A 17,004-nucleotide genomic window follows, 5' to 3' on the forward strand; every position below is an offset into this window, starting at 1 on the left:
ACTCCCCATGGTCCCTACACAAATACACATGGTTCGTGTTAAGAATAGCAGTGATCTTGGTCAAGTTACCTTTTCCTGTTTTCTAAAATCATGTTTCACAAATCCTTTGTGGAATAATACCAAAAAGGATCACAATCTTTTATTCGGTCATTTTCTGTTAGAGGCAATTTCAATTTTTAGGAAGAGATAGTGGTCACAAGGCCCCAGGTTAGCATCCACTTCTCTAACCATCCCAACAATGTTTGTTTTGTTTTGTTTTGCATTTTAAATCCCAACAATGTCTGACTCTCAACGTGTTTATTAGTGTTTGAGTGTTTTGCAAAACCTTATATCAGAAGTTAAATATTCTAGCACTATTTCTATATAGCTTTGCTATTTCTGTATGACACATCATACTAATATTATAAGTTGTCTGACCAGTGGCTTTGAATTAATAACAGGTCTGATTTATACAGTAGACAATATTTTCTTTTCACATATTTTATCTCCCAGCCCAGTTTTGTGCATGGTATTTACTTTCCAATGTAAATTTACCCCTTTGGAATTTGGGTTTTGGCAATAATAGGAACTATTCTATAATCTGGATGAGAAAGGTTAAAAAAAAAAAAGAACTGAAAGTAATTTAAGGAGTTCTTAAAGATGGGATAAATCAGTTATCAGGAGTTGTGAGTGTAATAGGGGGTAGTTCAGGGGCAGGAAGGAGGGAGAATTGTGTTCCTATCATCAATCTGCAGGTTCACTCCACCAGATCAACGCCAAAACATACTTTAATAGCTCCTCCCCACCCCATGACAGTTTTATCTGAAAAATAGCAGCTCAAAATGAGGAACCATTGTGAATGCAAATATGGTAGTAAGAAAAATTATAATCCCTGTACTTTATAATGTTTTAGGTTATCAAACTGCTTTACTGTGTGCTCCCTTTTTCTCCCCAACACTGAGGGTTGGACAAATGTCCAAATGTTCCCATCTTACTGGTGATGGGAACCTGCAGATCGGCAAGAAGAGCAAATGCCTTGCTCCAAGTCGTAGAGCAAGTCAACCCATCTGAGACCAAACCATTTCATAGCTGCAGACTGCAGACTGCAGAATGCATTCCTGCACCATAAACTATGATTTCAAGAGTGTTATTGAGTAGAAATTTTGTCAGACCTAATCTAAGAATAATGTAAAACCTACTTATTGTATGCAAAACATGCTTCTGAAGTGTTTTGTTTCCACTATTTATTTAGCCAGGGATTTTTTTATGCATACTTTGGAAGGTCTCCCCAAATTCCCAAGACTTCTGCATTTTAGGATTTAGATTAATGAAGCTTTAGTTTTTCCCTGTAAATAAACTTTTTAATAAAGAATGTCCCTGTACTACTAAAACAAAGGGAAACCTCAATGATATTTGTCTTAAATATTATTTTTAAAAAGACTGAGATCAGCAACTCAGAATCGAAGTTTAATGTATTTGTTATATTGAAATGCAGGTTTCTAGAAGGGAATGTGCTGGGTGAACTGACTATTTTAGTTCCCAGGTATTCATGGTAAAAACGTAAAATTGCTGGCATCTCTAAGAGATAGTACTGTCTCCCACTTATTTAAATTTGTTTTGTTTTGTTTTTTGTTCCACTTTGTTTAAACATACCTTTGCCCAGAGAGTTAAGAAAAAGAATGAGATGTATTTGTAAAGTTTTGGTAAAAGCTCTTTATAAATATAAAGAGGTGGGATATTTTGGCAATTCCATCGGTACATTATGGGTTGCTAAAGAAAAACCCAAACTTCCCTAAATAGTCAAATAAATTCCACTTTTGGTGATTTGGTTCAGTAACTGCCTATCCTCACTAATGCGTTTGTGATATTATAAAATGGCTGACAACGTAGGACTTTACAAAAATAGTTCTTAGAAAACAAAACAAAACAAAGACTAAATATTTTTTATTAATAGGTATGGTCATTTTTTTTAAACTTCTATAACAGATAACATTGTGATAGGTGCTTTAAGAGAAATATTTTTCCAGAAATGGTTTTATAGTAAAAAAACGGGGGTGGGGGGAGCTTTTGCATTGTGACATATGGGTGGATAGTCATCTTTGAGTTACTAAAAATCATGAAGTGTTCCCTGAAGAGAAACTCATAAAACTACTTGACAGAAAGAAAAGCATTAATTTCTAGTTTCTTCATTTTCTCTTGTGTTATATGGTGACCTACCAAGTAGATTCACGTGCATATCAATACTTCGGCTCAAAGAAGATTGAGTGCTTTTCAATAGTGGGAGTAAAATATTCACAGATTCTTCATCATGGGGAAATAGAGTAGTACTGATTTTCCATAGAGAAATACCAATTTCACAAGTTAATATTCCTGTCTCTAGGTGACTTTGTCTCTCCTTAGGGTATATTTACTATTTATTTTGTACCTTTGATTTTTTGCTTTGGGGGATTATTTTTTACCTATTGCAGTCCTACTGTATTAAATATCCCATATAATGAAATAAGTTAGTAAGGAAAAGATTTTAAAACTCCACAAAATCTGGTTTGGGTTCTTAATATATGGGAGAAACAGTTTAAAGAAAAAGCACTTCACCATGCAGAAGGGAAAGATAATCTTAATTATGATAATTTCAATTCAGGATCAACATGTAGTGCTCTGCATACAAGGGAACACTTACTAGCTGTACTTGAAGTCTTGTGAGTTGGAATTGCATGTTACTTGAAAGACCTAATTAAGCTAAATTTTGGTGCACAGCAGGTGTACATGATTTCATGTTTATGTAGCAAAATGCATTGAAATGTACTAGTATTGAAACATACATGTAAAGAGTTGTGGAAATTGTCTATTATATTTTCCTTGTGTGTCTCATTTATTTAGAGCACAAAGTTCCTTTTTTTTAAGTGTTCTAACTGAATAAGGCTAAATGAATACTGTAATTGAAATTATATTTTAAATCTTTGTCATGAGTTTTTAAAAAAACTATTGCAAATTGTATCATTCCTGATTACACAGAACTTTGTGGGTGGTTTTAAATAAATTTTATACTTCTATTTTGCACCTGGTAGTCTAATTTTTCTTTCCTATTCAAAATAATATTTTAAAACTTTAATATCCAATAAAAATCACACATTTTTAACTATAAAGGACTATAAGATTTAATATTTGGAGATGTCCAATTGTGTGGATTATGTTCAACATAAAATCAAGATGGCTACATTTATGGAATCCTTACATTTTTTTGGGTTTTTTGGGGGGGGGCTGTTGTGTTTTTTTTAAGTAGGCTCCTTGCCCAATGTGGGGCTTGAACTTATGACCCTGAGATCTAGAGTTGCACGCTCTACTGACTGAGCTGAGCCAGCCAGGTGCCCCTATGGAATCCTTACAATGTACCAAACCCTTGCATTTTATATAAATTATTTAACTTCCACAGTGATGCTATTCAGTAAGGACTCTTATCAACCCCATTTTACAGGTTAATTCTGAAGCTTAAAAGTGGCTAAGATCATACCCCTAGTAAGTGGCAGAGCTTTAAATCAACTTGGATCTAGACTGACTCATGCCCTCCCTTGGGTTTTTCATTATTTTAATAAACTTAATCCTAAACTCATTATGCTAATAGTATTTTATTTTATTTATTTATTTATTTTTAAAGATTTTATTTATTTGACAGAGAGAGACACAGTGGTAGAGGGAACACAAGCAAGGGGAGTGGGAGAAGGAGAAGCAGACTCCCCACTGAGCAGAGAGCCCGATGCGGGGCTTGATCCCAGGACCCTGAGATCATGACCTGAGCCGAAGGCAGACGCTTAACGACTGAGCCACCCAGGCGCCCCTATGCTAATAGTATTTTAAATACATCCTAATGTATTTACTAAAACCTGAAGTGAAAAACAATTAATAGGCTTTTAGTGATATTACAGCAAATACCACAAAGTAATAAAGTTACTTAAAATTCATCTAATCTGAGGGCGCCTGGCTGTTTCAGTTGGTAGAACATGTGACTCCTGATCTCAGGGTTGTGAGTTCAAGCCCCATGTTGGGTGTAGAACTTACTTTAGAAATTAATTGATCAATTGATTAATCTAATCTGAAACCCAACTCCCCTGCGGTAGCATCTGGTATTACTCTTCCTTCTAGTATTGGGAACAACTCCATCTCCTGACCAGATCTCCTCCTCAGGTTTAGCTGGGCAGCTAGAGACTACATTTTCCACCTTTTTCCTGGCTGATTAAAAGGGAGATATGTGAGTGAGGCTGACCATAAAAACATGGGCAACACACTAGGTGATGCTGGACCAGCAAAATAGAAGCAACTTAGGTCATCCAGGGACCTAAGGCACCCCTGTGTAATCTTTTAAAAGCAGATCTCAGGGGTGCCTGGGTGGCTCAGTCGGTTGAGAGACCAACTCTTTTTTTTTTTTTAAGATTTTTTATTTTTATTCATTTGAGAGAGACAAAGAGCAAGTGAGAGCGCGAGCAGGGGGAAGTGTCAGAGGGAGAGGGAGAAGCAGACTCCCCGCTGAGCAGGGCCCTGATACGGAGCTCCATCCCAGGACCCAGTGATCATGACCTGAACCAGACAGATGCTCAACCAATTGAGCCACACCAGGCGCCCCGAGAGACCAACTCAGGTCTTGATCTCACGGTTGTGAGTTTGAGCCCCACATTGGGCACTGCCCTCAGTGTGGTCTGCTTGAGTTTCTCCTCTCTCTGCCCCTTCCCACCTTGAGCTCTCGCTCTCTCTCTCAAATAAATCAATGAACCTTTAAAAAATAATAAAATAAAAATTAAAAAAATAAAAATAAAAACAGATCTCGGATCATGATCTTTCCTTGCTTTAAAGACCTCTATGGCTGGGGCGCCTGGGTGGCTCAGTCGTTAAGTGTCTGTCTTCGGCTCAGGTCATGATCCCAGGGTCCTGGGATCGAGCCCCGCATCGGGCTCTCTGCTCAGTGGGGAGTCTGCTTCTCCCTCTCCCTCTGCCTGCCGCTCTGCCTACTTGTGCTCTCTCTCTGTGTCAAATAAATAAATAAAATCTTTAAAAAAAAAAAAAAAGACCTCTATGGCTTCCCATTACACTTAGTATGAAACCAAACTCCTTACTTAGTTTGCAAAACTCTGGGGAATCCAGCCCCTGCCAACTGTCTGCTCTCATTTACCATGCTCCAGCCACCCTGAGCTACATTCCTTGAACAGGCCAAACTCTTTTGACTCAAACCATTTGTACCTGCTGCTCGGTCCTACCTTCAGTTTCTCATGTGGCTAGATCCTTCCCATAGATCTTATATCAGCTCCAATGTCTCATCTTTCTCTTTTTTATACCCTCAAAGATACCAACGTTTATTTATTTATTTATTTTCCAAATGTTTATTTAAATTCTAGTTGGTAGGACGCCTGGGTGGCATAGTTAAGCAGCCATCTCTTGGTTTCAGCTCAGATTGTGATCTCAGTGTTGCGAGATCAAGCCCCACATGGGCTCTGTGCTCACACGGAGTCTGCTTGTGTTTCTCTCTCCCTCTCCCTCTTCCCCTTCCGCCTGCTCTCTCTTTCTCTCTAAAAGTGATATAAACAAACAAACAGACAAATAAATTCTAGTTAGTTACCGTATAGTGCTAAGTTCCTTGATCTTAACTGAGTACCTTCTCTTCTCTTCACCAGAGCCTCCTTTTTCCAGTCACAGAATGGAATATATCATCACTTCCAAAATCCTTAGCTCAAATACCTCCCATCGTGACCTCTCAGCCTCCTCTCTGTCCCGTTTGTCCTGCCAGCCGTTTCCACAGCACTTTTTTCTACTTCACTGGGGCCTCCATTGATCCTTCTTCCTATGCAATCTTTCCTTCTCTGGTTTATTTCCTGATTTCAATCATTCTCTGGCCAACACTTTACATTCTCTTTCTAGTCAGAACTTTCTGGCAGTTTAAAGAAAACTTTTTGGCTAAAGATCAAGGAAAATCCTTTCTTCTTGCCAGGCACCGAATTTGTTACCAGGCTATTTTATAAGACTGTGAATGGGAAGTTCAGAACTTTAAGAGACAGACATTGTTCAAAAGCATTTTTCAAACAAGATTTTTATTTTCTTTAAAACATTTTTTAAAGATTTATTTATTATTATTTTTTTTATTTTCGTAATTTCTGTCCCCAGTGTGGGACTAGAACTCATGGCCCCAAGATCACGAGTCTCATGCTCTACTGACAGACAGCCAGGCGCCCTTTAACAGTTATGTTTACTGGGGCCTAATTTACAGACAGCAGATTTCTCCCTTTACACGAGCTCTCTGAGTTTTGACAAACCTATGTAGTCATGCAACCAGCATGGCAGTCAAGATATAGAACAGCCCTGTCCAATAGAAAACTGAGAGTTATATTTGTAATTAAAATTTGTGTAGGATAGCCACATTTAAAAAAGTAAATAAGAAAAGTAAATAAAAGGGGCACCTGGGTGGCTCAGTTGTTAAGCATCTGTCTTCAGCTCAGGTCATGATCCCAGGGTCCAGGGATCGAGTCCCGTATTGGGCTCCCTGCTCAATGGGAAGTCTGCTTCTCCCTCTCCCTCTGACCCTCTCCCTGCTTGTGTGCATTCTCTCTCTCTCTCTGAAATAAATAAAAATAAAATAAAAATAAAATAAAACATAAAGAAGAGACAGAAGAAATTATTTTATAGTATCATTTATAGTATCAATAGTATCATTTTATTTTTTTTTAAGATTTATTTATTTTTTTGAGAGAGAGTGTGCACGTGCAAGAGCAGGGGGAGGGGCAGGAGGCAGAGGGAGAGGGAACCCTCACACAAAATCCCAGATGAGCAAGGAGCTGACTTGGGGCTTGATCCAGGACCCTGAGATCATGACTTGAGCCGAAATCAAGAATCAGCCATTTAACTGACTGAACTACCCAGGTGCTCCCCAAAATAGTATCATTTTAATAGTAATGATGAGTTTTTTGCATTAAGTCTTTGAAATTTAGTATTTTATATATACAGTATATCTCAGTTCAGAAGTTAAATTTTCAGGGCTCAGTCGTTAAGCGTCTGCCTTCAGCTCAGGTCATGATCCAAGGGTCCTGGGATCGAGCCCCGCATCGGGCTCCCTGCTCCACGGGGAGCCTGCTTCTCCCTCTCCCACTCCCCCTGCTTGTGCTCTCTCTTGCTATCTCTCTCTCTCTCTCTCGCTGTCTCTCTCTCTCTCTCTGTCAAAATAAATAAATAAAATCTTTAAAAAAAAGTTAAATTTTTATATGAAATAGTTGATCTGCTTCATCAAATTTACTTGAAAAAGTAGATATGCATACCAAAGTTATTCTAAACATACTTAAAAGTTTTCTAATAATTGAATCAATGATCAATTTTTAAGTTTAAATTTTGGTTAATTAAAATTAAATACACCTGGGGTGCCTAGTTGGCTCAGTCTATAGAGCATGCCACTCTTGATCTCAGAGTTGTGAGTTCAAGCCCCGTGTTGGGTATAGAGCTTACTAAAAAAAAAAAAAATTTTTTTTTTTAATACGACTGGAAGTTCAGTTCCTTTCTTGCGCTAGTCACAATTCAAGTACTCAGTATCCACATGTGGTTAGTGCCTACTGTCTATCTACTGTATCGGATGGCTCAGATTACAATGTATTTCCAATAGCCCCCAAGTTCCCTAGTATCCTTTGTAGTCGAATTGCCTCCCCAGATGGTTGCTCCTGGCAATGACTGGTCAGATTTCTTTCCTTAATTTTTTTGCCTTTCTCAGAATGTTATGAAAATAAAATAGCTAGCTTATACCATTTAGCATAATGTTTTTGAGATTCCTCCATGTTAAGACTGTATTTTCTACTACAGATAAGCTTAAAGCATAATCTGATGTTATCCACTCTAGTTTCCCAGCCCTCTAGTAATGAAGTTGCCCTCCTTGAACTGTTTCATGTATCGGAGCAGAAATGGAATAGATTATAAAAGTTTACTCTATGCCAACACTGTTCTAAGTGCTTCCCTCTATACCACTGCATGTCTAATAGTCATGTAATCCTCAATCAAGAAATAAGCACAGAAAAGGTAACTGGCATGCCCAGCATTACCACAGCTGTTAAGAGAAGGAGTGAGGGGCGCCTGGGTGGCTCAGTCGTTAGGCGTCTGCCTCCAGCTCAGGTCGTGATCCTCAGGTCCTGGGATCGAGCCCTGCGTCAGGCAGCCCCGCTCGGCAGGAAGCCTGCTTCTCCTTCTCCTCTCTCCCTGCTTGTGTTCCCTCTCTTGCTGTGTCTCTCTGTCAAATAAATAAATAGAATCTTTAAAAAAAGAGAGAGGGCGCCTGGGTGGCTCAGTTGGTTAAGCGACTGCCTTCGGCTCAGGTCATGGTCCCGGAGTCCTGGGATCGAGTCCCACATCGGGCTCCCGGCTCAGCGGGGAGCCTGCTTCTCCCTCTGACCCTCTCCCCTCTCATGCTGTTTCTCTCTCTCTCTCTCTCAAATAAATAAATAAATAAAATCTTTAAAAAAAAAAAAAAAAAAAAAAAGAGAGAGAGAGAAACAGAAGGAGCCAGATTTGAACCGAGGCAGTCTGGTCCCACAGTTCATACTCTTTAACTTCTGCTTCCAACCATCCCTGTCCCCATCTTGGGTGATTCAGAATAAAGGAGCTCCTCTGTGAGATGATTTGGTCACCATCTCTCCATTTTGCAATGGCCTTCGTCTTTGATGCTCAGGACTGATAATGATATGCAACTTTCCTTTCTTATTGGACTCTTGAAAGGTGGGGTTTCTCTATCCTTTAACAGAATGATACAAGGCTGTGAGCACACCAAACTTGTCATGACCTAGTGCATAATATCAAGTCCAAGGAAAATGTTATGTTTTTGTTCTCTTTCTTTGGTTATCACATATAAATTATCTCATGAAAATGGAACAGCCTAGGCCTTGCTTACCTAGGGACAGGTTATTAATTCTGTATGTTCCTAGGTGAAGAAAGCAGAGTCACCTGGCGTATGGCCAAGAAGCCTTTCTGCTTCCTGAGGCTGGATTATGCAAAGGTCCCCTGGCCTGCTGGCAGAATCCCCACTCTCCCAGTCACACAGTCACAGTTACCAGTGTCACTGAGGCCTACAACACTGTTTTTCTAAACCATCCAATCTGTGTACACCTTCGAACCCCGTTTGTTCTCAATTATTGACTGCCTTTTTCCTCAGAGAAGTCAAAGCCACAGACCAAAAATCCTCTCCTTTTCCCATCTGTAGCTTATAAATCTCCCTCCACCTGCACCCATCTTCTGCTTCCCATTACAGTGAAGGAAATGTCCTTCCTCTAGTCGAAGATTAATCCCTCTATGTGCACTCTGGCCTCTGTCCAATCTAGTCTTCTCAGGGACTTCCAATTCTTCAGGAGAGAGTTATTTCTTCTTTCCCTGTAACTTCAATCTCGATACTGGATCCTCCCTAGCAGTATTTAAATACATTCTAGTCTCTGGCATCCGAGGACAAATAAGAAACTGCTCTTCAACCCCACATCCCTCTCCTAGCACCACCATTTCTTTCATCTTCAGTCACAGTCATTTCAAAAAATGATTATTTACATACATCTAAGCACCTAGAATTTATGATCGTTCCAAAGACCTGTGGAAATGTAAAATCCTGGGTTTGGTTTTTTTTTAAGATTTTATTTATTTATTTGACAGAGAGAGAGAGAATGAGCACAAGCAGGGGGAGTGGCAGGCAGAGGCAGAGGGAGAAGCAGGCTCCCCACAGAGAAGGGGGAGCGCGATGTGAGACTCGATCCCAGGACTCTGGGATCACGACCCGAGCCGGAGGCAGTCGCTTAACCAACTGAGCCACCCAGGCGCCCTAAAATCCTGTTTTAAAAAGTATTAGCTTAATACAATATGGAAGGAAAACTGCAAAAACCAAAACTTAAATTACTTCTAAGCAAAATAAAAACTTCACTAATTTTCCAGTACACTATTCATAAAAATTCTATTTCAGGGGCACCTGGGTGCCTCAGTCAGTTCAGTGACAGCCTCTTGGTTTTAGCTCAGGGTGTGATCTCCTGGGTAGTGGGAGCAAGCACTCAGTGGGGAGTCGGCTTGAACGAGTGTCTCCCTCTGCCCCTCCCCCCACTCTTACACGAGCTCTAAGATAGGAAAATAAATCTCTCTTTAAGATTTTATTTATTTATTTGAAAGAGAGAGTGAGTGAGAGAGAGAGCATGAACAGGGGAAGGGGGAGAAGTAGAGTCCCCTGCTGAGCAGGTAGCCCAACATGGGGCTCAATCCCAGGACCCTGGGATCAGGACCTGAGCCAAAAGCAGTCGCCTAACCGACTGAACCACCCAGGCACCCCAAAATCTTTTTTTTTTAAAGATTTTATTTATTTATTTGTCAGAGAGAGAGAAAGAGCACAAGCAGTGGGAGTGGGAGGGAGAGGGAGAAGCAGGCTCCCCACTGAGCAAGGAGGCCGATGCGGGACTCGATTCCAGGACCCCGGGATCATGACCTGAGCCAAAGGTAGAGGCTTAATGGACTGAGCCACCCAGGCGTCCGTCGGATTAGTAAATAAATCGTAAAAAAGAAAGGTGGGGAAAAAAAAAAAAGAAAGGTGGGTGAGGAGATGGGCGAAATAGATAAAGGGGATTAAGTGGCAAAGACGACAGCATGCCTGGCTGGCTCATTCAGTGTAGTGTGCACCTCTTGATCTCGGGGTCTTGAGTTTAAATCACAAATTGGGTGTAGAGATTACTAAAAAATAAATAAACTTAAAAAAATAAGAGGTACAGGGGCGCCTGGGTGGCTCAGATGGTTAAGCGTCTGCCTTTGGCTCAGGTCATGATCCCAGGGTCCTGGGATCGAGCCCCGCATCGGGCTCCCTGCTCAGTGGGGAGCCTACTTCTCCCTCTCCCACTCCCCCTGCTTGTGTTCTCTCTCTCGCTGTGTCTCTCTCTGCCAAATAAATAAATAAAATATTAAAAAAAAAAGGTACAGACTCCCAGTTTTAAAATAAATTAATCATGAAGATGAAAAATACAGCATAGGGAATATAGTCAATAATATTGTCATAAGGTTATAGAGTGACAGATGGTGTATACACTTATTGTGGGTGTGCATTGTGTAATGTATAGAATTGTTGAATCTATATGGTGTACACCTGAAACTAATATAACACTGTATGTTAATTATATTTCAATTAAAAAAAAAGAATTCCCACATATGCATAAATACTAAAGAAAAATGTTAGTTTATTATAAATTAAAAGAATTACTTATGGCAAAATAATTCCAAAAGGAAAAACATAAAAATGTTTTTAAAAGGTATATTAAATATACATAGTGGAATACTTGAGTGCATTTAAAAATGTTTACAGGTTAGGCGTACCTGGCTGGCTGGCTCGGTCGGTAGAGAATGTGACTATCGGTCTCCGGGTTTTGAGTTTGCGCCTCACATTGGGTGTAGAGATAACTAAAAACAAAAACAGAAACCTAAAACAAACAAAAATGTTTACATGTTATAGGGTGAGACTTATAATTTAGCAACTGCTCTTACTAAGGTCACAGTAACTTCCCCTCTGTCTAGTCTGGCCAACTCTTCCTCATTTTTCAGGTTTAGCTCAAGGCCACCTCCTCAGGATCATTGCTCACTAGAAAGGTGTCCCATTGTTCTTATAGCACTCCGTTTCACTTGCATAGCATACTACATCACAATGGTAACTTAAATACAATCATTAGGTCCCATTTCCTGTTAAAAAGCTTGGAGTAGGGGCGCCTGGGTGGCTCAGTTGGTTAAGTTATCTGCCTTTGGCTCAGGTCATGATCCTGGGGTCCTGGGAACGAGCCCCGTGCCGGGCTCTCTGCTCAGCGTGGAGTCAGCTTCTCCCTCTCCCACGGCCTGCTGCTTCCCCTGCTGTTCTCTCTCTCTGTCAAATAAATAAATAAAATCTTAAAAAAAGGCTTGGAGTAATGGGACCCCTGGCTGGCTCACTTGGAAGAGCATGAGACTCTTGATTTCAGAACAGTGAATTTGAGCCCCACATTGGGGGTAGAGATTACTTAAAAATAAATAAATAAACTTAAAAAGAAAGGTTGGAGTGGGGCGCCTGGGTGGTTCAGTTGTTAAACATCTGCCTTCGGCTCAGGTCATGATCCCAGGGTCCTGGAATCGAGCCCCGCATCGGGCTCCCTGTTCCGCGGGAAGCCTGCTTCTCCCTCTTCCACTCCCCCTGCTTGTGTTCCCTCTCTCGCTGTCTCTCTCTCTCTGTCAAATAAATAAAATCTTTAAAAAAAAAAAAAGAAAGGTTGGAGTAAAAATGAGATAATATCACTGGTTGGATTCATTGCTGGCTGACAATAAGTTATCACTAATTTAAGCAATTTTTTAGAGAAATCCTGATAAAAGTATCACTTACAGGATATTTTGGAGGGAACAGGACAAGCTTATTTTAAAGTTCATATGGAGGGGCACCTGAGTGGCTCAGTTGGTTAAGCATCTGCTTTCAGCTCAGGTCATAATCTCCCGTTCCTGGGAATGAGCCTTGCGTCTGGCTCCCTGCTCAGCGGGGAGCCTGCTTCTCCTTCTTCCTCTGCCCCTCCCATCCTCATGCTCTCTCTCTCAAATAAATAAATAAAATATTTTTAAAAAATGAAGTTCATATGGAGTAGATAAAAATAGCCAAAAAATCCAGGAGTCAGGGGGAAAGGGAGAGTAGTTAAGGGATACTTGTTCTGGGTGGCTCAGTTGGCTAAGCATTTACCTTCAACTGAGGTTGTGACCCTGGGGTCCTGGGATCGAGTCCCACAGGGAGGAGGAATAATATTATGAGCCCTGCATCTGTCTCTCATGAATAAATAAATAAAATCTTTAAAAAAAAAAAGGGATACTGGTCCTACTCAATATTATAAATAGAAAATATTTTTTAAAAGATTTTATTTATTTATTTGACACAGAGAGTGAGAGAGCACAAGCAGGGAGAGCGGCAGGCAGAGGGAGAGGGAGAAACAGGCTCCCCGCTGAGCAAGGAGCATGATGCAGGGCTTGATATGACCCGACCCAAAGGCAGATGCTTAACTGACTGAGCCACCCAGGTGCCCCAAGATATAAAATATTTTATAAAGCTACAATAATTGAAAGAATATGGTACTAGTGTGATGAATAATAGATCGGTAGAACAGAACAGAATTCTAAAACAAACTGATCTGAAAATGTTGAGATTTGGCCCAAATGGTCAAGGAAAAAGTCTTTTTTTTTTTAGATTTTATTTGTCAGAGAGAGAGAGCACAAGCAGGGGGAGTGGCAGGCAGAGGGAGAGGGAGAAGCCGGCTCTCCACTGAGCAGATAGCCCAATGCGGGGCTTGAACCCAGGACCCTGGGATCATGACCTGAGCTGAAGACAGATGCTTAACTGACTGAGCCCCCCAGGCACCCCTCTTTTTCTTTTCTTTTTTTTTTTTTAAGTTTTATTTATTTAAGCAATCCCCACACCCAACATGGGGCTTGAAATCACCACCCTGAGATTAGGAATCTCACGCTCCTTCAACTGAGCCAGCCAGGCACCCCAAGAAAGAATTCTTGAGGCATCTTCAGTGCAAAAGGGTGATTTTATTACAGCATGGGGACAGGACCTGTGGGCAGAAAGAGCTGTACCGGGGTCATGAGGAGTGGCTGAGTATATACTTTTAAGGTGGGAGGGGGTTAGGGATAGCCTAAGTCTCTTAAGGATTTTGAAGCAAGGTTTCTAGGACCTTGAGGAGCTGACTGTTGTTAGGAAAAGGTCATTTATTACTGTCTAGTAGAATCTTAGGCATGAGACCCTTCAGATGTATATGTAGGCCATATGCTTGGAGGATGATTGCTAACATATATCTTTGGGGAGTAGGGGGTAGAGATAAAAGAAGTTTCCAAAGGCATTTTACAGGATCTTGGAGGTCAGGCTAATGTGAAGCTAAGGTTGCCTTTTGCCTCTAGCAATGTGTTAGCATCAAGGCAGTTAAGCTCCTTGAGGAAGGTCACTCTGCTTGTCTCGGGTACTTGTCAATAAGCTCTAAGTTCTAAAGAAGTTTCTTTTTCTTTTGCCTTTGTTCTCCACATCACAAACCTAAATACACATGGACTTCTGCTATAATTTAAGGGTGGCATTTCAAATCACTGGGGAAATGCCGGATTATTCAATGAATAGTTAGAATAACTGGGTAGCCATCTGTACCAACAAAGTTATATTCTTACCTCACTCCTTTCCTTAGGATAAATTCTAAATGGATTGAAAACTTAAAAAAAAAATTAAATAAAAATTCTAGAAGAAACAATTGTAGAATTTATATTTTTATAATCCGAGTGGGAAAGGTCTTTTTTTTCCCAGAAATTCAATGGCAATAAAAGAAAAATTTTATAAATTTTATGACATAAAAATAAAAACTTCTGCACAGTAAAATGCTCTAAAATCTAAGTAAAAAAAAATCAAAACAAAAATTAACATAAAATATTTTTAGGTGATATGACAAAGGACTAAGATAATAAGCTCCCAAAAATTAAGAAGAAAAGGATTAGTGTCCAAATAGAAAAAGAACAAAAGAAATGAATATTGGTTACTAGAAAAGGAAATACAAGTGTTTCTTACACCTATGAAAAGATAACCTCACTCATACTGAGAGAAATACTAACCAAAACTACATCAGGCTACCAAAGAGGGCCAACATCTCCTTTCCTCCCTCTTTGTGCATTGAGAGCTGGTATCTATATTCTTCCACCTCATTCAAACTGGGCTGACAGTATCCACTTCCCTACTTTGGAGGCAAGAGCTTTTACGAAAGAAGGCCAGGCTGCTCCTGGAGAGGCTGAGAGTAAAGAAGCACTCACTCAAATATGAGTCAAGAGATCACCTTGGACAGGCCAGGATCAGATGACTCCAGCTTCAGCTGCCATCTGACTGCAAGCAAATTAGAGACCTTAAGCCATCACCATTTAGCTGAGCTCCGTCATCCCACGGAGCCAGCAGATATTACGAAGTTGTTATTTTAAGCCACTACATTTTGTGACATTTCGTCACGCAATAATAGATAACAGCAACAGTGCTATTCATCTATGAGCAGGCTTAAAAAGTTTGAAAATATACTATTTGGCAAGTGTAGGGGAAAATAGATGTTCTCGTACATTGCTGGTAGGAGTGTAAATTGGTATAAACTTATAGAAGTCAAGTTGGCCACATGCATTAAAATTGTAAATTCACAAGATCCGTGACCAAGCAATCCTATCTCTAGAAACATATTCTACTGATACAATTTTACAAGAGAGAAATGACCCAAATATGAGGTTGTTTATTGCAGCACTGCTTGCGTGCAAAAGATAAAAAATCCCCTACACAGAGGCACTTGGGTGGCTCAGTTGGTTAAGCGTCTGTCTTTGGCTCAGGTCATGACCTCAGGGTCCTGGGATCAAGTCCCACATTGGGCTCCCTGCTCAGCGGGCAGCCTGCTTCTCCCTCTCCCTCTGCTGCTCCCCCTGCTTGTGTTTGCTCTCTCTCTCTCTGTCAAATAAATAGATAAAATCTTAAAAAAAAAAAAAAATCGCCTACATAGAGGGTGCCTGCTTGGCTCAGTTGGGAGAACATGTGACTCTTAATCTCTGGGTAGTGAGTTCAAGCCCCACTTTGGGGGTAGAGCCTAGAGCCTACTTTAAATAAATGAATAAATAAATAAATAAATACTTCTTTCCATTAAAAAAAAAGATATGTTAAGATTTTTATTGTTAAGTAATCTCTACACCCAACGCGGGGCTCAAGCTAAAACCGCAAGATTGAGTTATGCACCCTACTGACTAAGCCAACTAGGCACCCCATAAAAAAAAAAAAAGATTTTTAAAAAAATTTATTTATTTATTTTAGAGAGAGAGTGCACTCACACAAGCCAGTGCAGGCAGGAGCAAAGGGAGAGAATCTTCAAGCAGGCTCCCCACCGACTGCAGAGCCCAACGCGGGGCTCGATCCCAGGACCCATGAGATCATGACCTGAGCTGAAACCAAGAGTTGGACACTCAACTAACTGAGTCATCCAAGCATCGCCCAAAAAAAAGATTTTTTTAAAAAATGGCCTACATACTCATAAATTGGGGATTTAATAAACATATTATGGTAATTCATACAAAAATATTACTTGGCTGGCAAAAAGAATGGGGAAGCACTTTACATTCTGATATGGAAAAATTTCCAAGATATATTATTTGAAATGCCAATCTGTGTAAAAATGGGGAAAAAAGAAGGGGTGCCTGACTGGCTCAGTCAGTAGAGCACATGCCTCCTGATCTCAGGGTTGTAAGTTCAAGCCCCATGTTGGGTGTAGAGATAACTTAAAAATAAAATCTTAAAAAATTTTTTTGAGTCAGTTATCAAAACACTATCCACTGAGGGGCGCCTAGGTGGCTCAGTAGGCTAAGCATCTGCCTTTGGCTCAGGTTGTGATCCTGGGGTCCTGGGATCGAATCCCGCATCAGGCTCAGGGAGCCTGCTTCTCCCTCTCCCTCTGCTGCTCCCCCTTCTTGTGCTATCTCTCTCTCCCACTCTCTCTCAAATAAATAAATAAAATCTTAAAAAAAAAATACTATCCACTGGGGGGAAAAAAAAACAATACCAAGACGTGATGAAATATTTAAAAAGGAATTAACCCCAATTCTTCTCAAGCATTTCTAAAAAGTGGAAAAAGGAACACTTCCTAATTAATTCTATGAGCCAAGTATTACTCTCATACCAAAGCCAGTCAAAGACATCACAAGAGGGGCACCTGGTTGGCTCAGTCACTAGAACATGCGACTCTTGATCTCAGGGCCATAAGTTCCAGCCCCATGTTGGGCATAGAGATTACTTTAAAAAAAAAAAAGAAGAAGAACATTACAGGGGCGCCTGGGTGACTCAGCCAGTTAAGCATCCGACCCTAGGATTTGGCTCAGGTCCTGATCTCATGGTTCATGAAATCGAGCCCTGTGTTGGGCTCCAAATTTAGCGGGAGTCTGCTTGGATATTCTCTCCCTCCTCCCCTTTGTCCACTCTCTCTCAAATAAATAAATATATCTTGAAGAAGAAGGAGA

At 40.4% G+C, this 17,004-nt stretch overlaps 1 protein-coding gene across 1 annotated transcript in view; it reads left to right on the forward strand.

Annotated features, from left to right (window-relative positions):
• The window catches only part of CCAR1 (cell division cycle and apoptosis regulator 1), a 102,735-nt gene that overhangs the window by 16,958 nt on the left and 68,773 nt on the right, over positions 1 to 17,004 (forward strand). The window lies entirely within an intron of this gene.

The sequence above is a fragment of the Phoca vitulina genome, unplaced genomic scaffold (genome assembly GCF_004348235.1).
Source record: "Phoca vitulina isolate PV1807 unplaced genomic scaffold, GSC_HSeal_1.0 scaffold29, whole genome shotgun sequence".
NCBI classification, from domain to species: Eukaryota; Metazoa; Chordata; class Mammalia; order Carnivora; family Phocidae; genus Phoca; species Phoca vitulina.